Source organism: Mobula hypostoma, chromosome 9, assembly GCF_963921235.1.
Source record: "Mobula hypostoma chromosome 9, sMobHyp1.1, whole genome shotgun sequence".
NCBI classification, from domain to species: domain Eukaryota; kingdom Metazoa; phylum Chordata; class Chondrichthyes; order Myliobatiformes; family Myliobatidae; genus Mobula; species Mobula hypostoma.
Genome location: NC_086105.1, coordinates 21,208,985 through 21,236,742, shown reverse-complemented (window position 1 = coordinate 21,236,742; position 27,758 = coordinate 21,208,985).

The following is a 27,758-nucleotide window of genomic DNA, read 5'->3' as shown; positions in this document are numbered from 1 at the left end:
TCGACTCATCGTTTCCACGGATGCTGCCCGACCTGCTGAGTTCATCCAGCGTACTGTAAGTGTTGCAAAGTCTCAAAGAACCCGCTTGCACTAAGCATACCTGAAAGAGAATATGTAGATCCCACATAGGTCTCTTCAGCACCTCAGAATTTAGTCATCCTCAACTCTTAAGAATTGTCTCAGAAGAAAGAGAAGAACTACATCAAGTGCTCAAGTGAATTGAATAGTGGAATCTGAATAGCAATCTTCAACAAAGAATACCATGGTCCTGAGTTACTGAATGTGACCTCTCCTGCCTGAAATATTCCTCCAATAAAGTGACAGGAGCACTCCGATCTATAAAAAATGCAGAAGAGACATTGAACCATATTATTATCTGTAGAAGGCATAAAAGTTCAAAGGCGGTAATATATAAGCATCTAAAAAACAAATTTCAATGGAACTGAATTCTTGAAGTGGAATTCACTTGCATATGTACATAAATATTAAGTCATGTATTATAATGAGCATTATAATTATAATGTTTCCATTCTATAGACTATAATTTTTGTTGTAATGCACAATTTGTCTGTTCATGTTGCAGTCCAGCTAAAGGGCAATAGTAATGTGTTCTGGAGGGTATTTACACAGAAAGCACACAACTGTTTGGAATGGTTCAAATTCCAGAAATGCATGCTTGGAGTTTTCAGTAAAACAGATCTCTTGATCCCCTTTGTTCCTATTATAAAAGACTCATCATAAAAAGTCTCATCATAAAAAATTCTCTTCAAAAACACAAGAGGTTCCGCAGATGCTGGAAATCCAGAGCAACACACATAAAATGCAGGGAGAACTCAGCAGGTCAAGCAAGATCGATGGAAATGAATAGGCAGTCGATGTTTTGGGCCTAAGGTTGTCATAGCCAGGGGTGGTAATGGGGATAAGCTCCCATTACCTATAAAGTGCTCCAAGAGGTGTGCGACTCTAACAGCCTCTGACAACCAAGTCCAACTCTTGGTCCTCATGTGTGGCTTAGCTACAAGGTCTGGTGGAACTGTTTCTACTGACAAGAGAAGGGGCAGAGTGGACCACTGGCACGTCAAAAGCAATTGCTTCTGACAGGTGGAGCTCATCAGCCTTGGACGGCAGCCCACCTAGGAGAAGGAAACCTCTGATCTTAAGCCTCCGCTGCCTTCTGGCCATACCCACCCGTGGGAAAGGCTTCGGGAGTAAACCCCAAGGAAGAAATCCGGAACCAGGGTCCCCAAGGCAGTTTGATGTTGTTTACAACTTCACTCTGGCAACCTCTGCGACGACACTGGTGCCAAGCTGTATCGGCGATTGCCCTTCCCTTGGACTATATCAGTGATGTGGAGAGGGGGAACCCACTGCACGGGCAACAGCTGATTCTTTAAATCTTCCCTCCCAGGCTTGCGCCCTGGAGAGGACACAGTCCACCAGAGGCGCAAACCCATGATCCCCTGGGATTGACAGCTACTGTATTGGGCCAAGACCCTTCTTCAGGACTGGAAAGGAACGGGCAAGGTGCCAGAATAAAAAGGTGGTGGGGGAGGGCAAGGAGGATAGCTAGAAGGTGATAGGTGAAACCAGGTGGGGGTTAAGTTAAAGGGCAGAAGAAGAAGGAATCTAATAGGAGAGAAGGGTGGACTAAGGGAGAAAGGGAAGAAGGAAGGGCACCGGGGGAGGTGATAGGCAGGTGAGCAGAAGAGGTAAGAGGTCAGAGTGTGGAATAGAAGAAGAGGAAAGGGGAAAGAAAAAAATTACCAGAAGAGGAAATTGATATTCATGCCATCAGGCTAGAGACTGCCTAGATAGAATATGTGGTGTAGCTTCTCTTCCCTGAGTGGGGCCTCATCATGGCAAAAGAGGAGGCCATGGACCGACATGTCGGAAAGGGAATGGGGATACCATTTAAAATGGTTGGCCACTGGGAAATTCCAGTCCCCCAACTTACATCAGGTAAGAGGAGAGCGTATCAGGAGCACCAGATACAACAGATGACCCCAGTAGATACGCAGGTGAAGGGAGCACACAGTAGCAGTCAGATTGTGTGCTGCTTGTTGTAAAGCTACTGTTCTCAGCAGGATTCCAGCTAATACTCATAAACTACCTGTTTATGTCAGCTTAGTATCAGCTTGGTTTCCAAATCTCTAAACCACTCCTCAGGGTATTCAGTAATAGAAAAAACTTTGAAATATGAGATATAGTGTGTTGTAAAAATGAAACGCAGCAATTTAAAGTCTATCCAAAAGGGCTTTCAGGACTATAATTTGTTAAGAAGGGTGTAGTTGGCATGTGGAAAGCAATTATTGACAGGGATCTATAAGATCTTCTCACTGAGCAGTTTTTTAACATTTTAAACCTGAGCTGGAAGGGAAATGAGATATGTGCATTCCAAAAACAAAAGATTCAAGATTCCTGCTGTTTCTCCTCCTCATTGCCAGAGCTCACTGTGACAGTCTGCCTATCCTCTGACCTGGGTTGAGTCAGTGCCAGTGGCCACCGTGACTGAGGGAGTCTGCCGTACCTCCACACTTGGGCCCAGTCCGACGAGCACACACCATAACAGGACCATTTGGATGGGGGACATCAAATGGTGACGTTGAACCGCATTCCAGCCAGATATTAATAATGGGATGTAAGGAAAATTTTGATGGTGATTTACCAAAATTTTACTTTTGGGCATTATAAGGGGGGGGCAGATTAAAGTTAACCACAATCTCTACATTTCTGGGATTGTACATGGAACTCTAGTTCATCATTTTCATTGAGGGAGAAGATTCAATGAATTACTATGTACCAATCTATGGGAAATAAAGAAAGCTCCTTCGAGAAAAAATAAACTTCCGATCAGCTCAAGGTGGCAAGTGTTAACTCTTCCAGAAAACCATTTTAGTTCAATAAATCTGAGGGGGTCTGTCAGAAAGTTCTATTCAAAATGGGGACCTTCCTTGTCATAATTTGGGAGTCTTAAGGAATTACCTACTAGTTGAGGGCATTTGATTGTACTTGGGAAGTTGCCTCCCTTTTAACACGCATATGGTTTACCTCACAGGGTGGCTGATGAATTGTAATATGAGTGTATTTTGGATCATCTGACGTGTTGTGGATGTGTGTGGGCCTTCGTCTTGAAGTAGTGTGGGGTATGGCTGTGAAATGTCTGTACTTGTATTTGTGAATTAAACATAGAAACATAGAAAATAGGTGCAGGAGTTGGCCATTCAGCCCTTCAAGCCTGCACCGCCATTCAGTATGATCATGGCTGATCATCCAACTCAGAACCCTGTACCAGCCTTCCCCCCATACCCCCTGATCCCTTTAGCCACAAGGGCCATATCTAACTCCCTCTTAAATATAGCCAATGAACTGGCCTCAACTGTTTCCTGTGACAGAGAATTCCACAGATTCACCACTCTCTGTGTGAAGAAGTTTTTCCTCATCTCGGTCCTAAAAGGCTTCCCCTTTACCCTCAAACTGTGACCCCTCGTTCAGGACTTCCCCAACATCGGGAACAATCTTCCTGCATCTAGCCTGTCCAATCCCTTTAGGATTTTATACGTTTCAATAAGATCCCCCCTCAATCTTCTAAATTCCAACGAGTACAAGCCTAGTTGATCCAGTCTTTCATCATATGAAAGTCCTGCCATCCCAGGAATCAATCTGGTGAACCTTCTCTGCACTCCCTCCTTGGCAAGGATGTCTTTCCTCTGATTAGGGGACCAAAACTGCACACAATACTCCAGGTGTGGTCTCACCAAGGCCTTGTACAACTGCAGTAGTACCTCCCTGCTCCTGTACTTGAATCCTCTTGCTATGAATGCCAGCATACCATTCGCCTTTTTCACCACCTGCTGTACCTGCATGCCCACTTTCAATGACTGGTGTATAATGACACCCAGGTCTCGTTGCACCTCCCCTTTTCCTAATCGGCCACCATTCAGATAATAACCTGTTTTCCTGTTTTTGCCACCAAAGTGGATAACCTCACATTTATAGACAATAGACAATAGGTGCAGAAGTAGACCATTCGGCCCTTCGAGCCTGCACCGGCATTCTGAGATCATGGCTGATCATCTACTATCAATACCCGGTTCCTTCCTTTGTCCCCATAGCCCTTGATTCCCCTATCCATAAGATACCTATCTAGCTCCTTCTTGAAAGCATCCAGAGAATTGGCCTCCACTGCCTTCTGAGGCAGCGCGTTCCACACCTCCACAACTCTCTGGGAGAAGAAGTTCCTCCTTAACTCTGTCCTAAATGACCTAACCCTTATTCTTAAACCATGCCCTCTGGTACTGGACTCTCCCAGCATCTGGAACATATTTCCTGCCTCTATCTTGTCCAATCCCTTAATAACCTTATATGTCTCAATCAGATCCCCCCTCAATCTCCTTAATTCCAGCGTGTACAAGCCCAGACTCTCTAACCTCTCTGCGTAAGACAGTCCGGACATCCCAGGAATTAACCTAGTGAACCTACACTGCGCCTCCTCCACAGGATGTCCTTCCTTAACCCTGGAGACCAAAACTGCACACAATACTTCAGGTGTGGTCTCACCAGGGCCCTGTACAAATGCAAAAGGATTTCCTTGCTCTTGTACTCAATTCCCTTTGTAATAAAGGCCAACATTCCATTAGCCTTCTTCACTGCCTGCTGCACTTGCTCATTCACCTTCAGAGACTGATGAATAAGTACTCCTAGATCTCTTTGTATTTCTCCCTTACCTAACTCCACACCATTCAGATAATAATCTGCCTTCCTGTTCTTGCTCCCAAAGTGAATAACCTCACACTTACTCACATTAAACGCCATCTGCCAAGTTTCTGCCCACTCACCCAGCCGATCCAAGTCACCTTGAATTCTCCTAACATCCTCATCACATGTCACACTGTCACCCAGCTTAGTATCATCAGCAAACTTGCTGATGTTATTCACAATGCCTTCCTCTAAATCATTGATGTAAATCGTAAACAGCTGTGGTCCCAATACCGAGTCCTGTGGCACCCCACTAGTCACCACCTGCCATTCCGAGAAACACCCATTCACTGCTACCCTTTGCTTTCTATCTGCCAACCAGTTTTCTATCCATGTCAATATCCTCCCCCCAATGCCATGAGCTCTGATTTTACCCACCAATCTCCTATGTGGTACCTTATCAAATGCCTTCTGAAAGTCAAGGTACACCACATCCACTGGATCTCCCGCATCTATCTTCCTGGTTCCATCCTCGAAAAACTCCAATAGATTAGTCAAGCATGATTTGCCCTTCGTAAATCCATGCTGGCTCGGCCCAATCCTATCACTGCTATCAAGATATGCCACTATTTCATCTTTAATAATGGACTCTAGCATCTTCCCCACTACTGATGTTAGGCTAACAGGGCGATAGTTCTCTGTTTTCTCCCTCCCTCCTTTCTTAAAAAGTGGGATAACATTAGCCATTCGCCAATCCTCAGGAACTGATCCTGAATCTAAGGAACATTGGAAAATGATCACAAATGCATCCGCAATTTCCAGAGCCACCTCCTTTAGTACCCTAGGATGCAGACCATCTGGACCTGGGGATTTGTTAGCCTTCAGTCCCATCAGTCTACTCATCAGCGTTTCCTTCCTAATGTCAATCTGTTTCAGTTCCTCTGTTACCCTCTGTCCTTGGCCCATCCATACATCTGGGAGATTGCTTGTGTCTTTCCGAGTGAAGACAGATCCAAAATACTTATTAAATTCGTCTGCCACTTCCCTGTTTCCCATAACAATTTCTCCCAATTCATTCTTCAAGGGCCCAACATTGTTCTTAACTATTCCTTCTCTTCACATACCTAAAAAAACTTTTCCTATCCTCCTTTATATTCCTAGCTAGCTTGCGTTCATATCTCATTTTTTCTCCCCGTATTGCCTTTTTAGTTAAGTTCCGTTGCTCCAAAAAATTTCCCGATCATTCGTCTTCCCACTCACCTTAGCTCTGTTATACTTCTTTTTTAATGCTATGCTATCTCTGACTTCCTTTGTCAACCACTGTGGCCACTTTCCCCCCTTTGAATCCTTCCTTCTCCAGGGGATGAACTGATTTTGCACCCTGTGCATTATTCCCAAGGATACCTGCCATTGCTGTTCCACTGTCTTTTCTGCTAGGATATTCAACCAGTCAACTTTGGCCAGCTCCTCCCTCATGGCTCCATAGTCTCCTCTGTTCAACTGCAATACTGACACTTCTGATCTGCCCTATCCCTCTCAACTTGCAGATAAAAACATCATATTATGGTCATATTACATTTATCCACATTAAATTGCATCTGCCATGAATTTGCCCACTCACCTAACCTATCCAAGTCACCCTGCATCCTCTTAGCATCCTTCTCACAGCTAACACTGCCGCCCAGCTTCGTGCATCCGCAAACTTGGAGATGCTGCATTTAATTCCCTCATCTAAGTCATTAATATATATTGTAAACAACTGGGGTCCCAGCACTGAGCCTTGCAGTACCCCACTAGTCACTGCCTGCCATTCTGAAAAGGTCCCGTTTATTCCCTCTCTTTGCTTCCTGTCTGCCAACCAATTCTCTATCCACATCAATACCTTACCCCCAATACCGTGTGCTTTAAGTTTGCACACTAATCTCCTGTGTGAGACCTTGTCAAAAGCCTTTTTAAAATCCAAATATACCACATCCACTGGTTCTCCCCATCCACTCTACTAGTTACATCCTCAAAAAATTTTGTGAGATTCATCAGACATGATTTTCCTTTCACAAATCCATGCTGATTTTGTCTGATGATTTCACCGCTTTCCAACTGTGCTGTTATCACATCTTTGATAACTGACTCTAGCATTTTCCCCACCACCGATGTTTGGCTAACCAGTCTATAATTCCCCGGTTTCTCTCTCCCTCCTTTTTTAAAAAGTGGGTGACATTAGCCACCCTCCGATCCTCAGGAACTAGTTCAGAATCTAAATAGTTTTGAAAAATTATCACTAATACATCCATTATTTCTTGGGCTACTTCCTTAAGCAATCTGGGATGCAGACCATCTGGCCCTGGGGATTTATCTGCCTTTAATCCCTTCAATTTTCCTAACACCACTTCCCTACTAACATGTATTTCCCTCAGTTCCTCCATCTCACTGGACCCTCTGTCCCCTACTATTCCGGAAGATTATTTATGTCCTCCTTAGTGAAGACAGAACCAAAGTAGTTATTCAACCAACACACATCAAAGTTGCTGGTGAACGCAGCAGGCCAAGCAGCATCTGTAGGAAGAGGTGCAGTCGACGTTTCAGGCCAAGACCCTTCATCAGGACTAACTGAAGGAAGAGTGAGTAAGGGATTTGAAAGTTGGAGGGGGAGGGGGAGATCCAAAATGACAGGAGAAGACAGGAGGGGGAGGGATAGAGCCAAGAGCTGGACAGGTGATAGGCAAAAGGGGATACGAGAGGATCATGGGACAGGAGGTCCGGGAAGAAAGACAAGGTGGGGGGGAGACCCAGAGGATGGGCAAGAGGTATATTCAGAGGGACAGAGGGAGAAAAAGGAGAGTGAGAGAAAGAATGTGTGCATAAAAATAAGTAACAGATGGGGTACGAGGGGGAGGTGCGGCCTAGCGGAAGTTAGAGAAATCGATGTTCATGCCATCAGGTTGGAGGCTACCCAGACGGAATATAAGGTGTTGTTCCTCCAACCTGAGTGTGGCTTCATCTTTACAGTAGAGGAGGCCATGGATAGACATGTCAGAATGGGAATGGGATGTGGAATTAAAATGTGTGGCCACTGGGAGATCCTGCTTTCTCTGGCGGACAGAGCGTAGATGTTCAACAAAGCGGTCTCCCAGTCTGCGTCGGATCTCGCCAATATATAAAAGGCCATATCGGGAGCACCGGACGCAGTATATCACCCCAGTCGACTGACAGGTGAAGTGTTGCCTCACCTGGAAGGACTGTTTAGGGCCCTGAATGGTGGTAAGGGAGGAAGTGTAAGGGCATGTGTAGCACTTGTTACGCTTATATGGATAAGTGCCAGGAGGGAGATCAGTGGGGAGGGATGGGGGGGACGAATGGACAAGGGAGTTGTGTAGGGACCGATCCCTGCGGAATGCAGAGGGGCGGGGGAGGGAAAGATGTGCTTAGTGGTGGGATCCTGTTGGAGGTGGCGGAAGTTACGGAGAATAATATGTTGGACCCGGAGGCTGGTGGGGTGGAAGGTGAGGACCAGGGGAACCCTATTCCTAGTGGGGTGGCGGGAGGATTGAGTGAGAGCAGATGTACGTGAAATGGGGGAGATGCGTTTAAGAGCAGAGTTGATAGTGGAGGAAGGGAAGCCCCTTTCTTTAAAAAAGGAAGACATCTCCCTCGTCCTAGAATGAAAAGCCTCATCCTGAGAGCAGATGCAGCGGAGACGGAGGAATTGTGAGAAGGGGATGGTGTTTTTGCAAGAGACAGGGTGAGAAGAGGAATAGCCGAGATAGCTGTGAGAGTCAGTAGGCTTATAGTAGACATCAGTGGATAAGCTGTCTCCAGAGACAGAGACAGAAAGATCTAGGAAGGGGAGGGAGGTGTTGGAAATGGACCAGGTAAACTTGAGGGCAGGGTGAAAGTTGGAGGCAAAGTTAATAAAGTCAACGAGTTCTGCATGCGTGCAGGAAGCAGCGCCAATGCAGTCGTCGATGTAGTGAAGGAAAAGTGGGGGACAGATACCAGAATAGGCACGGAACATAGATTGTTCCACAAACCCAACAAAAAGGCAGGCATAGCTGGGACCCATACGGGTGCCCATAGCTACACCTTTAGTTTGGAAGAAGTGGGAGGAGCCAAAGGAGAAATTATTAAGAGTAAGGACTAATTCCGCTAGACGGAGCAGAGTGGTGGTAGAGGGGAACTGATTAGGTCTGGAATCCAAAAAGAAGCGTAGAGCTTTGAGACCTAAGTAGTTATTCAATTGGTCTGCCATGTCCTTGCTCCCCATAATCAATTCACCTGTTTCTGTCTGTAGGGGACCTACATTTGTCTTAACCAATCTTTTTTCTTTTCACATATCTATAAAAGCTTTTACAGTCAGTTTTTATGCTCCCTGCCAGTTTTCTCTCATAATCTTTTTTCCCCTTCCTAATTAAGCCCTTTGTCCTCCTCTGTTGGACTCTGAATTTCTCCCAGTCCTCTGGCGAGCCACTTTTTCTGGCTAATTTGTATGCTTCTTCTTTGGAATTGATACTATCTCTAATTTCCCTGGTCAGTCACGGGTGCACTACCTTCCTTGATTTATTCTTTTGCCAAACTGGGATGAACAATTGTTGTAGTTCATCCATGCAACCTTTAAATGCTTGCCATTGCTTATCCACTGTCAACCCTTTAAGTGTCATTTGCCAGTCTATCTTAGCTAATTCATGTCTCATACCTTCAAAGTTACCCTTCTTTAAGTTCAGAACCTTTGTTTCTGAATTAACTATGTCACTCTCCATCTTAATGAAGAATTCCACCATATTATAAACTAGAATGGTTGGGGGGTGGGAATCAAATTAAAGAGGCTAGGCGTGAGGAGGTTAGTTCAAAACAGAGGGATGGGAACCAGTGCAGAGAGACAGAGGGGTGTAAAGTGAGGGTAGAAGCAAAAAGTACAAAGGAGAAAAGTAAAAGTGGCAGGCCGACAAATCCAGGGCAAGCATTAAAAAGGGCCACTTTTCAACGTAATTGTATAAGGGCTAAGAGAGTTGTAAAAGAGCGCCTGAAGGCTTTATGTGTCAATGCAAGGAACATTCGTAATAAGGTGGATGAATTGAAAGTGCAGATTGTTATTAATGATTATGATATAGTTGGGATCACAGAGACATGGCTCCAGGGTGACCAAGGATGGGAGCTCAACGTTCAGGGATATTCAATATTCAGGAGGGGAGGTGGGGTGGCGTTGCTGGTTAAAGAAGAGATTAACGCAATAGAAAGGGAAGACATAAGCCGGGAAGATGTGGAATCGATATGGGTGGAGCTGCGTAACACTAAGGGGCAGAAGACGCTGGTGGGAGTTGTGTACAGGCCACCTAACAGTAGTAGTGAGGTCGGAGATGGTATTAAACAGGAAATTAGAAATGTGTGCAATAAAGGAACAGCAGTTATAATGGGTGACTTCAATCTACATGTAGACTGGGTGAACCAAATTAGTAAAGGGGCTGAGGAAGAGGATTTCTTGGAATGTATGCAGGATGGTTTTTTGAACCAACATGTCGAGGAACCAACTAGAGAGCAGGCTATTCTGGACTGGGTTTTGAGCAATGAGGAAGGGTTAATTAGCAATCTTGTCGTGAGAGGCCCTTTGGGTAAGAGTGACCATAATATGGTGGAATTCTTCATTAAGATGGAGAGTGACATAGTTAATTCAGAAACAAAGGTTCTGAACTTAAAGAGGGGTAACTTTGAAGGTATGAGACGTGAATTAGCTAAGATAGACTGGCAAATGACACTTAAAGGATTGACGGTGGATATGCAATGGCAAGCATTTAAAGGTTGCATGGATGAACTACAACAATTGTTCATCCCAGTTTGGCAAAAGAATAAATCAAGGAAGGTAGTGCACCCGTGGCTGACAAGAGAAATTAGGGATAGCATCAATTCCAAAGAAGAAGCATACAAATTAGCCAGAGAAAGTGGCTCACCTGAGGACTGGGAGAAATTCAGAGTTCAGCAGAGGAGGACAAAGGGCTTAATTAGGAAGGGGAAAAAAGATTATGAGAGAAAACTGGCAGGAAACATAAAAACGGACTGTAAAAGCTTTTATAGATATGTAAAAAGGAAAAGACTGGTAAAGACAAATGTAGGTCCCCTGCAGACAGAAACAGGTGAATTGATTATGGGGAGCAAGGACATGGCAGACCAATTGAATAATTACTTTGGTTCTGTCTTCACTAAGGAGGACATAAATAATCTTCCAGAAATAGTAAGGGACGGAGGGTCCAGTGAGATGGAGGAACTGAGCGAAATACATGTTAGTAGGGAAGTGGTGTTAGGTAAATTGAAGGGATTGAAGGCAGATAAATCCCCAGGGCCAGATGGTCTGCATCCTAAAGTGCTTAAGGAAGTAGCCCAAGAAATAGTGGATGCATTAGTGATAATTTTTCAAAACTCTTTAGATTCTGGACTAGTTCCTGAGGATTGGAGGGTGACTAATGTAACCCCACTTTTTAAAAAAGGAGGGAGAGAGAAACCAGGGAATTACAGACCGGTTAGCCTAACGTCGGTGGTGGGGAAACTGCTGGAGTCAGTTATCAAGGATGTGATAACAGCACATTTGGAAAACGGTGAAATGGTCGGACAAAGTCAGCATGGATTTGTGAAAGGAAAATCATGTCTGACGAATCTCATAGAATTTTTTGAGGATGTAACTAGTAGAGTGGATAGGGGAGAACCAGTGGATGTGGTATATTTGGATTTTCAAAAGGCTTTTGACAAGGTCCCACACAGGAGATTAGTGTGCAATCTTAAAGCACACGGTATTGGGGGTAAGGTATTGGTGTGGGTGGAGAATTGGTTAGCAGACTGGAAGCAAAGAGTGGGAATAAACGGGACCTTTTCAGAATGGCAGGCGGTGACTAGTGGGGTACCGCAAGGCTCAGTGCTGGGACCCCAGTTGTTTACAATATATATTAATGACTTGGATGAGGGAATTAAATGCAGCATCTCCAAGTTTGCGGATGACACGAAGCTGGGTGGCAGTGTTAGCTGTGAGGAGGATGCTGAGAGGATGCAGGGTGACTTGGATAGGTTGGGTGAGTGGGCAAATTCATGGCAGATGCAATTTAATGTGGATAAATGTGAAGTTATCCACTTTGGTGGCAAAAATAGGAAAACAGATTATTATCTGAATGGTGGTCGATTAGGAAAAGGGGAGGTGCAACGAGACCTGGGTGTCATTATACACCAGTCATTGAAAGTGGGCATGCAGGTACAGCAGGCGGTGAAAAAGGCGAATGGTATGCTGGCATTTAGAGCGAGCGGATTCGAGTACAGGAGCAGGGAGGTACTACTGCAGTTGTACAAGGCCTTGGTGAGACCACACCTGGAGTATTGTGTGCAGTTTTGGTCCCCTAATCTGAGGAAAGACATCTTTGCCATAGAGGGAGTACAAAGAAGGTTCACCAGATTGATTCCTGGGATGGCAGGACTTTCATATGAAGAAAGACTGGATGAACTGGGCTTGTACTCGTTGGAATTTATAAGATTGAGGGGGGATCTGATTGAAACGTATAAGATCCTAAAGGGATTGGACAGGCTAGATGCAGGAAGATTGTTCCCAATGTTGGGGAAGTCCAGAACGAGGGGTCACAGTTTGAGGATAGAGGGGAAGCCTTTTAGGACCGAGATTAGGAAAAACTTCTTCACACAGAGAGTGGTGCATCTGTGGAATTCTCTGCCACAGGAAACTGTTGAGGCCAGTTCATTGGCTATATTTAAGAGGGAGTTAGATATGGCCCTTGTGGCTACGGGGGTCAGGGGGTATGGAGGGAAGGCTGGGGCGGGGTTCTGAGTTGGATGATCAGCCATGATCATAATAAATGGCAGTGCAGGCTCGAAGGGCCAAATGGCCTACTCCTGCACCTATTTTCTATGTTTCTATGTTTCTATTATGGTCACTCTTACCCAAGGGGCCCCTCACGACAAGATTGCTAATTAACCCTTCCTCATTGCTCAATACCCAGTCTAGAATAGCCTGCTCTCTAGTTGGTCCCCCGGCATGTTGGTTCAAAAAACCATCCCGCATACATTCCAAGAAATCCTCTTCCTCAGCACCCTTACCAATTTGGTTCACCCAATCTACATGTAGATTGAAGTCACCCATTATAACTGCTGTTCCTTTATTGCACACATTTCTAATTTCCTGTTTAATACCATCCCCAACCTCACTACTACTGTTAGGTGGCCTGTACACAACTCCCACCAGCGTTTTCTGCCCCTTAGTGTTATGCAACTCTACCCATATCGATTCCACATCCTCCCAGCTAATGTCCTTCCTTTCTATTGCGTTAATCTCCTCTCTAACCAGCAATGCTACCCCACCTCCTTTTCCTTCATGTCTGTCCCTCCTAAATATTGAATATCCCTGAATGTTGAGCTCCCATCCTTGGTCACCCTGGAGCCATGTCTCTGTGATCCCAACTATATCATATTCATTCATAACAATCTGCACTTTTAATTCATCCACCTTGTTACGAATGCTCCTTGCATTGACACAGAAAGCCTTCAGGCTCGCTTTTACAACACTCTTAGCCCTTATACAATTATGTTGAAAAGTGGCCCTTTTTGATATTTGCCGGCCTGCCACTTATACTTTTCACCTTACTACTTTTTGCTTCTACCCTCATTTTACACCCCTCTGTCTCTCTGCACTGGTTCCCATCCCCCTGTTGTGAACTAACCTCCTCTCTCCTAGTCTCTTTAATTTGATTCCCACCCACCAACCATTCTATTTTAAAGCCACCTCAGTCGCCCTCGCAAATCTCCCCGCCAGGATATTGGTCCCCCTAGGATTCAAGTGTAACCCGTCCTTTTTGTACAGGTCACACCCGCGCCAAAAGAGGTCCCAATGATCCAAAAACTTGAATCCCTGCCCCCTGCTCCAATCCCTCAGCCACGCATTTATCCTCCACCTCATTGCATTCTTACTCTCACTGTCGCGTGGCACAGGCAGTAATCCCGAGATTACTACCTTTGCAGTCCTTTTTCTCAACTCCCTTCCTAACCTCCTATATTCTCCTTTCAGGACCTCTTCCCTTTTCCTACCTATGTCATTGGTACCTATATGTACCATGACCTCTGGCTCCTCACCATCCCACTTCAGGATATCTTGGATGCGATCAGAAATATCCTGGACCCTGGCACCAGGGAGGCAAACTACCATCCGGGTCTCCGGACTGCGTCCACAGAATCGCCTATCTGACCCCCTTACTATCGAGTCCCCTATTACAACTGCCCTCCTCTTCCTTTCCCTATCCTTCTGAGCTACAGGGCCGGACTCTGTGCCGGAGGCGCGGCCACTGTTGCTTCCCCCAGGTAAGCTGTCCCCCCCAACAGTACTCAAACATGGGTACCTATTGTCAAGGGGCACAGCCACCGGGGTATTCTCTATTACCTGACTCTTCCCCTTCCCCCTCCTAACCGTGACCGACTTGTCTGCCTCCCATGGCCCCGGTGTGACCACCTGCCTGTAACTCCTCTCTATCAACTCCTCACTCTCTCTGACCAGACAAAGGTCATCGAGATGCAGCCCCAGTTCCCTAACGCGGTCCCTTAGGAGCTACATCTCAGCACACCTGGTGCAGATGTGGACGTCCGGGAGGCTTGGAGACTCCAGGACCTCCCACGTCCGGCACCAAGAACAACAAACTGCCCTCACACTCATACTGCCCCTCTCCTCAAATAACAACAAAAAATGAACACCAAACCTTCCTCGCCTCGCCCATTTCTGCCTAAGCCCGTTGAGCCGAAGCCCTTAAGCCTTCACTCTGCTCCCGGCTCACTCCACTGCCCGCAAACTATGCTGCCCGCTGTATAAGGCTCTGTTCCTTTTAAATCTTCCGTGCTTCACTGCCCGACGTCACACGCCTGTGCAGTCCTGCCTCTTTGAATGCCGATGGAAAATAAAATGAAAAAAATTGTTGTATTGTAAATACATTAGCTGCCATGGTATGTTCGGGGAGGGCAGGTGAGGAAAGGTTTGTTTAGGGGTAAGATATAAAAGCAAAATGGAGGAAAATGTAATCCATTATGTATTCTGCATTGTGTTATTTCTTCAATAAAAATATATTGGAAAAAAATAAATCTAAGTCATAAAACTTGGTGTCTTTCATAGTTAATTTGTAGCTCCTTTGTATTGAGCTTAGCTTAATGACATGGAATTTGTTCTTGTAATAACTGTAAAACTGTTAGTACTCACAGTATTTAATCTGCAAAATTGACAGGAGCTTCTGGCATGAGTATGTGAAGCTCATGTCAATGATGCTCTGCTCTGCCAAGAGATTACTTGTTGGGATTGTCCAGAATTAGATATCTGGCATGCATTTTAGACACTTACACAAATATCTATCCACTGAAAATATTAAATTTTGTGAAGCATGACCTAACCAAGATTTTAATGCTCAACAAAAACTAATCATGAAAAAATAGCTCTGGGTCTGAAAATTAACCTTACATATATGCATCTTTGTTTCCTCAGAAGTACTTATTAAATATTCCAAGGTCATTGAGATGATATCAAACAATGTCTTTCAAAAGATGCTTGTTTTTGACATTTCAGCTTCTATCCTTTATACATCCCAATCTTTATTTCACTTTCTAGAAAATGTTTAAAAATGTTATTTTAAGTAAAAAGCAATGCACACAACATTCCTGACCTGCTGAGTTCCTCCAACATTTTGTGTGTACTGCTTTGATTTCCAGCATCTGTAGATTTTCTTGTGTTTAGTTTAAATGAAGTTTTTATTTTATTCCTGATTTGTTGTCTGTGGGAACTTGTTAGTTTGATTGGCTGTTCTGACATTCTCAATGTAGGATGCAGTCCCATATAAAAGGTGCCACAACTAAAATTATTTCAAAATGGGGATTCCCAATCACAAATCACACTAGATCACTGTATGAAGATTTCTTCAAGGTTACCAGCCAAAGTTCCCTCTGACCAGAAAATCCAGGCCGATAGAACCTACCATAATTATAGAAACATAGAAACATAGAAAATAGGTGCAGGAGTAGGCCATTCGGCCCTTCGAGCCTGCACCGCCATTTATTATGATCATGGCTGATCATCCAACTCAGAACCCAGCCTTCCCTCCATACCCCCTGACCCCTGTAGCCACAAGGGCCATATCTAACTTCCTTTTAAACATAGCTAATGAACTGGCCTCAACAGTTTGCTGTGGCAGAGAATTCCACAGATTCACCACTCTCTGTGTGAAGAAGTTTTTCCTAACCTCGGTCCTAAAAGGCTTCCCCTCTATCCTCAAACTGTGACCCCTCGTTCTAGACCTCCCCAACATCGGGAACAATCTTCCTGCATCTAGCCTGTCCAATCCCTTTAGGATCTTATACGTTTCAATCAGATCCCCCCTCAATCTTCTAAATTCCAACGAGTACAAGCCCAGTTCATCCAGTCTTTCTTCATATGAAAGACCTGCCATCCCAGGAATCAATCTGGTGAACCTTCTTTGTACTCCCTCTATGGCAAAGATGTCTTTCCTCAGATTAGGGGACCAAAACTGCACACAATACTCCAGGTGTGGTCTCACCAAGGCCTTGTACAACTGCAGTAGTACCTCCCTGCTCCTGTACTCGAATCCTCTCGCTATAAATGCCAGCATACCGTTCGCCTTTTTCACCGCCTGCTGTACCTGCATGCCCACTTTCAATGACTGGTGTATAATGACACCCAGGTCTCGTTGCACCTCCCCTTTTCCTAATCGGCCACCATTCAGATAATAATCTGTTTTCCTATTTTTGCCACCAAAGTGGATAACTTCACATTTATCCACATTAAATTGCATCTGCCATGAGTTTGCCCACTCACCCAACCTATCCAAGTCACCCTGCATCCTCTTAGCATCCTCCTCACTGCTAACACTGCCACCCAGCTTCGTGTCATCCGCAAACTTGGAGATGCTGCATTTAATTCCCTCATCCAAGTCATTAATATATATTATAAGTCATTATAAATACTGTAACTGGTTTGAGCAATTACTGCTAAAGATGTTAATGATTTTTTTTTATTTTCAAAGACCTAAACTTTTGACTTTTTTTAGGAATAAATAATAGAAATGCAAACGCTAAGTGGTTCAAAATTTGTAAAACAAATTCTTCTGCAACTTTAAAGCACAAGTGCAGAGGGAGGAGAAAAAACTCCTACACACTAACTTACTCCATTGACCATAAATAGATGGATCAGTTATGCATTCTTGACAGCTATTCAAAAGCTAGCTAATTCAAAAAACATGCACTGCTCTCTGCACACATTATTGGTTTGACTTAATACTGATGGAAAATAAGATCGTATTATTATTCTCATGAGTAAGCAGTAACTAATAGTGGTGTGGTTCAAATGCTAGATGTGAATATAAAGAGGCTCTGATTAATTTTGAAGTCTGACTTCCATTTGACTGTCTTCAGTCTGAGTCTGAAGAGCAGCTGAAATAGAAATGGAGAGCAGAGATCTTTGCAAACTAAATCTAGTACAATAGTTTTTTCTTGATTGCTTTGTAAATGTTCATCTTTTAATAATTCAGATTTTCTTGCATGGCAACCAATATTCCTCTGCTAGATGAAAGAGTCTAAATAATTACTTAAATAACAAGGCTTGTTGAACATGTGGCAGGAGATAAGGCAGCTGCTTTTCGCAGGGATGCAGCAATTCCATACAGTGGAAACTCTAATCCAACTCTTTATTGGAAATGATGCAACTTTGTAGATATCAGGCATTGCCCAGCAGAACTCATCTGTGACCAGAGTCTCACACCTGCAGAAGGCCAGTTGTCTATGGAAAACAATTTTCCAGTTTCTCCTCCCAAATTTCCTTGGCTAGAGTGTTTGATCAGTGTGTCATCTAATGCAACAACATATTTACTGATGAGCTGAAAACTCCTTCAGTTCAACTGTGTCAAAGTTATTCATCACAGTGCAAAGGCTGCCACTCACACCTCACCAACATCATCCACCTTTACCCCTCTTCCCTTTACCAGCAGCTGGTAATTTCATCTGTTTATGTGGTTCCAATATTAACCCTTGGTTAATTTTGGTCTAAGCATGTTTCTGTTATGTTTCTTGACATCTTTTTGATGGTAAGTATTACACAAGTTATTGTGGTAAATGCTTAAGAAAGGGCCTATAAACACAGACCAGGAAGGTTTCATTCAATCATGTGATTGTTGGTTGATAAAGAGAGGCAAGAGAGGATATCAGACCGCTGGAGAATGATGCTAGAGAGGTAGTAATGGGAGACAACAAAATGGCAGACAAACTGAGTAAGTATTTTACATCAGTCTTCTCTATGGAAAACTCTAGCAGTATAGTGGAAGTTCCAGGAGTTAGGGGGCATAAAGTGTGTGAAGTTACCATAACTAGAGAGAAGGTTCTTGGGAAACTGAATGATCTGAAGGTAGATAAGTCACCTGGACCAACTTTCCTGCCTCTATCTTATCTATCCCTTTCATAATTTTAAGCCATGATCTTATTGAATGGTGGAGCAGGCTTGATGGACCAGATGACCTACCCCGCTCCGATTCCTTACGTTCTTCTGTTTTTATGATAAGAAGGACCCCACCTCTATACAATGGTCATTGCAAAAGAGCAATGGATAAACTACAAAGGAACCTGTTCCCACTGCCTGCTACATTCCTAATCAATAGTTATTGCATTAAAGAACTCCCTATATCTTGCCCCTTGCTTACATTGTAAGTTGCAGAGATGAGTTGTTAACATCAACTGTGGTGACTACAATTTATTTCAACAAGCTTACCCCCATCCTCACCAAGTTATGGAAAGATAAGTCAGCAAATATTCCTGTTTTTTACCTGATCAAAAGAAAAACACATGTAAAGTTTGAACTATGAAAGGACCAGGATCAGCTGTGGGTTTCTAAATACAGTGGGCACTCAAGAGTTGGAAGGACAATATTTCTCGAGTGATTAAGAATGTTATACAGATGCTGGAATCTGGAGCAACAAATAATCTGCAGGAGGAATTCTGCAGATCTAGTAGCATCTGTGTGAGGCAAGGAACTGTCAACATTATGGGTTGAAACACTGCATCAGGACTGAGATTAAAAATATGGAATGTGGTCATCTACAGGTGACCACTCACACCTTCAAAATGCACTGTGAGTTACCCCCAGAATCTTTTATGTTTGTAGTCTTCACAAGTCTATACTCTGGTTTAAGGTTAAATTACCCTATATAGGTTCTCACTCACAGAACTGCCCTGAGATTCTGAAAGATGGCAAGATCTCACCTCATGGTTTTCAATTGATCTTCAAACTGAGTTCATTCCTTTATGCATCTTTTGAAAGATTACCCCAACCTAAGACACTGATGCCAATTAAATTATTTGTATGGGGGTTTTGTAGTTAGTTGCACATTTAACCTGGACCAAAAAGGAGCATGGACACCCCAAACATCATGCTTAAAAGATAAATGCCATGTGCGATTATGGATACGCATAGATAAGCTTACCCTGTTACAAGTGATGCCCTGGTGCTCGTGAACTAGATCCCCAGCTATGGGTAAATGGCCCACTGCCTTGCGGGCAGCTTCAGGAGAGACAAAGGCTACGGGAGTAAACACAGACAGAAAATCTGGAGTGGAGCCCCTAAGGCAGCTGGATGTCACTGAACATCCCTCCAGCAGCTCCTGCATCCAAGCTGGTGCCAACCATATTGCTTCATAAGCTTTCCTTTGAACTACACTGGTGAGGCCAAGAGGGGGATTTTGACCACTGGGTATCCCAGGATCTCCATACTTTCTGCCCAGACTTGTGCCCTGGAGAGGTCTCTCCAGTGCTGATTCCATTGTCCTCCGAGATGGACACATGCCATTATCATCATTACATTAAAGATGTATGAATACACTCCCCCATAGCAGAGGTAAGTATATTTAAATTCCTGCGCAGCCCCCTGTTTGTGGAGAGTCCATGTATGGTTACTCATAAATATTGGAATCAGAATCAGATCCTGATCCCAAAATGCATTTTGTTATAATTTGCATTATTAAAACTATTATAAAGTACATCAAAGGGAATGTTTTTGGAATAGAAAGAAAAGGGAAACAATTCTAAACAAAAGGGATTCTGCAAGTGCTGGAAATCTAGAGCAACTGTGTTCACTTTTACTGCAGAAATGCTTTGATCCAAAATGTCTTGGGGTCCTGTAAATCAGCACCATCTAGTGGCGACTCTGTAGTTGTACCCACACCACCTGACCAGGGCTACTTCTGGTCACTTTTCCCAACAGTTTATCAATGCAGCGCCTATTTACTTACTGGTTCAAGGAAGTGACTGGGAAGAAGACATGAACCAACTAGAGAGCAGGCTATTCTAGACTGGGTATTGAGCAATGAGAAAGAGTTAATTATCAATCTTGTTGTGAGAGGCCCCTTGGGTAAGAGTGACCATAATATGGTGGAATTCTTCATTAAGATGGAGAGTGACATAGTTAATTCAGAAACAAAGGTTCTGAACTTAAAGAAGGGTAACTTTGAAGGTATGAGACGTGAATTAGCTAAGATAGACTGGCAAATGACACTTAAAGGGTTTATGGTGGATATGCAATGGCAAGCATTTAAGATCGCATGGATGAACTACAACAACTGTTCATCCCCGTTTGGCAAAAGAATAAATCAAGGAAGGTAGTGCACCTGTGGCTGACAAGGGAAATTAGGGATAGTATCAATTCCAAAGAAGAAGCACACAAATTAGCCAGAAAAAGTGGCTCACCTGAGGACTGGGAGAAATTCAGAGTTCAGCAGAGGAGGACAAAGGGCTTATTTACAAAGGGGAAAAAAGATTATGAGAGAAAACTGGCAGGGAACATAAAAACTGACTGTAAAAGCTTTTATAGATATGTGAAAAGAAAAAGATTGGTTAAGACAAATGTAGGTCCCCTACAGACAGAAACAGGTGAATTGATTATGGGGAGCAAGGACATGGCAGACCAATTGAATAATTACTTTGGTTCTGTCTTCACTAAGGAGGACATAAATAATCTTCCAGAAATAGTAGGGGACAGAGGGTCCAGTGAGATGGAGGAACTGAGCGAAATACATGTTAGTAGGGAAGTGGTGTTAGGTAAATTGAAGGGATTAAGGGCAGATAAATCCCCAGGGCCAGATGGTCTGCATCCCAGAGTGCTTAAGGGAGTAGCCCAAGAAATAGTGGATGCATTAGTGATAATTTTTCAAAAGTCTTTAGATTCTGGACTAGTTCCTGAGGATTGGAGGGTGGCTAACGTAACCCCACTTTTTAAAAAAGGAGGGAGAGAGAAATCAGGGAATTATAGATGGGTTAGCCTAACATCGGTGGTGAGGAAACTGCGAGAGTCAGTTATCAAAGATGTGATAACAGCACATTTGGAAAGCGGTGAAATCATCAGACAAATTCAGCGTGGATTTGTGAAAGGAAAATCATGTCTGACGAATCTCATAGAATTTTTTGAGGATGTAACTAGTAGAGTGGATAGGGGAGAACCAGTGGATGTGGTATATTTGGATTTTCAAAAGGCTTTTGACAAGGTCCCACACAGGAGATTAGTGTGCAATCTTAAAGCACACGGTATTGGGGGTAAGGTATTGATGTGGATAGAGAATTGGTTGGCAGACAGGAAGCAAAGATTGGGAATAAATGGGACCTTTTCAGAATGGCAGGCAGTGACTAGTGGGGTACCGCAAGGCTTGGTGCTGGGACCCCAGTTGTTTACAATATATATTAATGACTTGGATGAGGGAATTAAATGCAGCATCTCCAAGTTTGCGGATGACACGAAGCTGGGCAGCAGTGTTAGCTGTGAGGAAGATGCTGGGAGGATGCAGGGTGACTTGGATAGGTTAGGTGAGTGGGCAAATTCATAGCAGATGCAATTTAATGTGGGTAAATATGAAGTTATCCACTTTGGTGGCAAAAACAGGAAAACAGATTATTATCTGAATGGTGGCCGATTAGGAAAAGGGGAGGTGCAACGAGACCTGGGTGTCATTATACACCAATCATTGAAAGTGGGCATGCAGGTACAGCAGGTGGTGAAAAAGGCAAATGGTATGCTGGCATTTATAGCAAGAGGATTCGAGTACAGGAGCAGGGAGGTACTACTGCAGTTGTACAAGGCCTTGGTGAGACCACACCTGGAGTATTGTGTGCAGTTTTGGTCCCCTAATTTGAGGAAAGACATCCTTGCCATAGAGGGAGTACAAAGAAGGTTCACCAGATTGATTCCTGGGATGGCAGGACTTTCATATGATGAAAGACTGGATCAACTAGGTTTATACTCATTGGAATTCAGAAGATTGAGGGGGGATCTCATTGAAACGTATAAAATCCTAAAGGGATTGGACAGGCTAGATGCAGGAAGATTGTTCCCGATGTTGGGGAAGTCCAGAACGAGGGGTAACAGTTTGGGGATAAAGGGGAAGCATTTTAGGACCGAGATTAGGAAAAACTTCTTCACACAGAGATTGGTGAATCTGTGGAATTCTCTGCCACAGGAAACAGTTGAGGCCAGTTCATTGGCTATATTTAAGAGGGAGTTTGATATGGCCCTTGTGGCTAAAGGGATCAGGGGGTATGGAGGGAAGGCTGGTGCAGGGTTCTGAGTTGGATGATCAGCCATGATCATACTGAATGGTGGTGCAGGCTCGAAGGGCTGAATGGCGGTGCAGGCTCGAAGGGCCGAAGGGCCGAATGGCCTACTCCTGCACCTATTTTCTATGTTTCTTTGTTTGTAAAATTGGGGAATGAAAAAAAAACTAGAAAAATTTAAAAATGAATAGGACAAAAATAATTAAGGAGGTCGGGAAGCCCTGTTTCATCCACACATAACGGTGGGGAACTCAATTAGTTTTTAATAAAATGTGAAATCACATTCTTCTGAGTCAAGGATAGCTGGAGAATTCCCTCAGTCCAAATGGACAGCTGGAATTACTAGCATTTCATTGTGCCCCAGATCTGTACACTGCTCTTAGGCAGCTGTTAACTTAGTTGAGTACTCTTATGTAACTATAAGGATGTTCATTGTCTGCTGTTCATCCACTGAATGTCCCAAATATTTGAACAAATGACCTGCTCCCACCATAGTGAACTTTCCCCGAGATAGCCTGTGTATCGCCAAAAAAACAAATTATCTTTAGTCTCATTATTTCAGATTGTTGTAAAAACAGCTCTTCGGAAAAGATCAGGATTAAACGAAGTACATTGTGATCCACAAAGGTTAGTGTTGCAGGGATCTACCTTCTGAATACCTTGAGGAATTAAAAGTTCTACTAATACTGGAAATAATTATTTTTTCTTTATGTTTTGGAATAAACATTGTCGAACCTGGAGGAAGTGAACTACACCAGGTAAGTGGCTATATGGATTGAAGAGAGAATTAGTTTCAGAATCAGATTTATCCTCACAGATATATGTCACGAATTTTTGTTTTGCAGCAGCCAAGCAGTGCAATACATCAAAAATGTCTATAGGTTACAATTTTAAAAAAGTGTTAAAAATAGAAGGAACAAAATAGTGATATAGTGTCCGTGGACCATTCAGAAATCTGATGGTGGATTGGAAGAACCTGTTTCTAAAAAGTTGAGTGTGTGTCTTCAGGCTCCTGTACCTCGTCCTTGTTGGTAGTAATGTGAAGATGGCCTGAACGGTGAGAGTTCTCAATGATGGACTGATGGATGCACTGCCTTTTGAAGGTATCCTCGATGCTGGGGAGGCTAGTTCCCATGATGGAACTGGCTAGGTCTACAATCCCCTACAGCTTTTTTCAATCTTGTTCATTGTCATCGAAGATGACTTACCCCCAACTCTGTTCATCAATGCAAGCTATGATTCCTATCTTTGATGCTCATTGTGCTCATCTTTAGCATGGCACCCTGATGCCAGACTCAGTCAAATGTTGGCAAGTGATGCTGGTGAAAACCCAAACATGGCATCCGTTAGTCTCGCGAGACCATGGATCTGCGCCTGGATCTCCAGGGCGCAGGCCTGGGCAAGGTTGCAGGGAAGACCGGCAGTTGCCCATGCAGCAAGTCTCCCCTCTCCACGACACCGATGTTGTCCAAGGAAAGGGCAAGGGCCGATACAGCTTGGCACCAGTGTCATCGCAGGAGTTGCCAGAACGAGGTTGAGGGCAATGTCGGACTGCCTTAGGGACTCCAGCTCCGGATTTGTCCTCAGGGTTTACTCCCAAAGGCATTTCCATGAGTGGGTATGCCTGCAAGGCAGCGGAGGTTTGAAATTAGAGATTTCCCTCACTTAGGTGGACTGCCTTCCCAGGCTGACGAGCTCCATCTACCCGAAGCACTGGTTTTAAGACAGCAGGACCCGCCTTCGCCCCTTCTCCTGTCAGTCGAAACAGTTCCGCCGGGCTTAGAGGCTAAGCCACACGAGAAGGCCAGGAGTTGGACTTGGTTGTCAGAGGCTATTTGAGGTGCATGCTGTGAGCAGCACTTTTAGGTAGTGAGAGCTTGTCCCCACTACCACTCCTCGGCTTGACAACCTTGGAACCATTGTTGAGTAAGCTATCAGTAAATGGGAGTCTTTTGTTTGTGATCTCAGTAACAGCTTCTGTCTCTATTCTGATGATTAGGAAAAGACTGACTGAGCAATAATCTTTCTTTTGTGAACTGGACATATCTGGGTAACTTTCCAAATTGTTAGGTTCGATACCAGTGTTGCGATTGTACTGAAACAGCTTAGCCAGAGGTTCAGCTCATTATGGAACACAGGTCCTTCGTACCACACGTTGTCTAGTCGAATAACCGTTGCTCTTCTCCGAAGATCATCGGCTTGTCGTGATGGAGAGGTCTGCGAGCTCCTGAGATCCCAAGAGTGATGCCGCCTGGAGCTTAGCTCCTTGTAGGATCACCCCTGGCGGTAAGGTCAAGGGGAAGGTTCCAGAGAAAGAGTAATCTAACCAAGACCTCGATGGTGGAACTGGCAGAAGATATGACACATCACAAAGGCAGCGAAGGTGAAGTGAAGAGTCCCCAGTCATCTTGGATGCTATGCCCCTAGACATTAAACCTAATCTGTCATGGACTGTGTGGTAACTGCCCATGGATCAGCCTCCCCATGTTAAATAAAGTCACACACGGGCAGTCTCCATTTAGGGAATAACCCTTTGGGAGAACATCATGCTCAACTTCAGTGATCACACCTTTGCAGTATCCATTTCTCTCCGCTGATTGTTAATACCACCTGGAGTGAATACAACCCCCTAATATAAACTGGGACCTTCTTAGTGTAAGGGGTTTAGATGGGGCAGAATTTATTAAGGTTTCTTAAATCAATATGTGGACAGTCCAACAGGAGAAGGGGCCATTCTGGATCTGGTCTTGGGTAATGAACCAGGCCAGGTGACTGACTTTTCACTGGGTGAACAGTTAAGGAACAGTGACCACAACTCCTTAACTTTCAGCACAGCTATAGATAAAGATAGGGACAATCCTTGTGAGAGAATTTTAAATTGGAATAAGGCAAATTACGAGGGATTTAGGCAAGAACTAAGAAGCGTTATTTGGGAACATCTTTTATCTGGCAAGTCCACATCAGACATGTGAAGGGTGTTTAAGAATCAATTGCACAGAACACAGGAAAGGGATGTTCCTGTTAGAAGGAAGGACGGAGATGGAAAGATAAGAGAACCTTGGATGTCCAGAGAGATGATGAATTTAGTTCAGGAAAAAACGGAAAAATGTGTAAAGCTTTGGAAATTAGGATCAAATGAAGCACATGAGGAGTATAAAGAAAACAAAAGGGAACTAAAGAATGGAATTAGGACAGCCAGGACTGGCCATGAGAAGTCCTTGGCAAGTAGGATTAACGTGAATCCCAAAGCATTCTATACATTCATCAAGCGTAAGAGGATAACTAGGGAGAGGGTGGGTGCAGAGAATGTGAGTGAGGTACTTAATGAGTACCTTGCTCCAGTATTTAGCAAGGAAAAGGTTATGAAGGACCTGAGTGCATAAATATGTTAGGATGTTTAGAGATTGAGGAGTAAGTGTTGGGCATCCTAATGAGTAGTACGGTGGATAAGTCCCCAGGGCCTGATGGCATTTACCCCAGGTTATTGAAGGAAGTAGGAGACGAGATCACTGGGCTCGTGTTCTCTCTGGCCACAGACGAGGTCCCGGAGGACCGACAAGTGGTTAATGTTATACTTCTGTTTAAAAAGGGATCAAGGAAAAATCCTGGGAACTATAAACTGGTGAGTCTCACATCAGTTGTAGGGAAATTGCTGGAGAAAATTCTTGGGGATAGGATATATAGATAGATGGATAGATAGAAAGATAGATAGATAGATATACTTTATTGATCCCGAGGGAAATTGGGTTTCGTTAGAGCTGCACCAACCTAGAGCATAAATATAGCAATACAAAAACCACAAACAATCAAACAACAGTATGCAAACTATGCCAGATATATGAGCATTTGGAAACTCATGGCCTAATTAGGGAGAGCCAGAATGTCCTTGTGCATGGCAGGTCTTGTCTTACCAACTTGATTGAGTTTTTTGACAAGGCGAGGAGAGAGATTAATGAGGGTAGGGCAGTGAATGTTTTCTACATGGATTTTACTAAGACGTCTGACAAAGTCCCACATAGAAGGCTAATCCAGAAGATTAAGATGCATGGGGTCCACGGTGAATTGGCTGTTTGGATTCAGAACTGGCTTCAGTAGATAAATCTGAGGGTAGTGGTTGAAGAGACTTGTTCAAGGTGGAGGTTTGTAATTAGTGGAGTTCTGCAGAGATCTGTGCTGGAACCTCTGCTGTTCGTGATGTATGTACATAAATGACCTGGATGAAAAGGTAGATGGGTGGGTTTGTATATTTGCTGATGATACCAAGATTGATGGAGTTGTGGATAGTGTAGAAGACTGGCAAAAAATACAGCACAATATAGTTCAGTCATAGGTATGGGCTAAGAAATGGCAGATGGAGTAAAACCCAGATATATGTGGGATGTTGCACCTTGCTAGGGCAAATGCAAGGAGACAGTAAACTGTTAAGGACAAGATACTTAACAATGTTGATGAGCAGAGAGATCTTGGGATCCAAGTTCATTGCTCCTTAAAAGTTGCTGCACAGGTCGATAAGGTGGCTAAGAAGGTTTATGCTTTTATTAGTTGAGGCACTGAGTTCAAAAAACAGGGGGTTATGTTGTAGCTGTATAAACCTCTGACCATATCTGAAGTATTGTGACAGTTCTAGTCGCCCCATTGTAGGAAAGATGTTGAAGATTTGGAAAGGGTGCAGAAGAGGTTTACCAGGATGCTGCCTGGTTTGGAGGGCACGTGCTTTCACGACACGTTGAATTCTCTGGAGCACTGAAGGCTGAGGGGAGATCTGATAGAGGTTTACAAGATTATAAGGGCATAGAGAGAGTGGAAGACAGAGTATCTGTTTCTCAGGGTTGAAGTGTCTAATGCCAGAGGGAATGCACTGAAGGTGAGAGGGGATAGGTTCAAAGGGGACATGAGGGGTAAATTTTTTACTCAGAGAGTCGTGTTTGTCTGGTATGGCGGTAGAGACAAATATGTCAGAGGCCTTTTAGAGCTGTTTGGATAGGTACATGGGTGAAATGAAGATGGAGAGATATGGAGATGGTATAGGTTATGAAGGATTAATGTCTGGGTGTTTTTGATTTGCTTTTTAGCTGGTTCAGTGCAACACTGTGGGCCGAATAGCCTGTTCCTGTGCTGTACTGTTCTCTGTTGACTGGTGACTGGCTTCCCTGATGAAGAGAAACTCAGGAGAAAGCTGAAATGGTATTTACTCACCATACAGATCTGAACACGGTTGCAAATGCTTCAGCCTTTGCTTTTAGAACAGTACAGCACAGGAAGGGGCCCTTCATCCCACAGTGGTGTGCTGAGCCCCTCAAAATCGAAAGGATAGGAATGGTTGCGAAGCTCCTGTTTCATTGCCCACCGCCAACCAAGTCCAGATATGGTATTACTGCAGAGCCTCAGCTCCTTGGCAGTCAGATTGCTTAGTTCTGTCTGGTGCATACTGCTTTGATTGTTTGGTCTGGACTGTATGTATT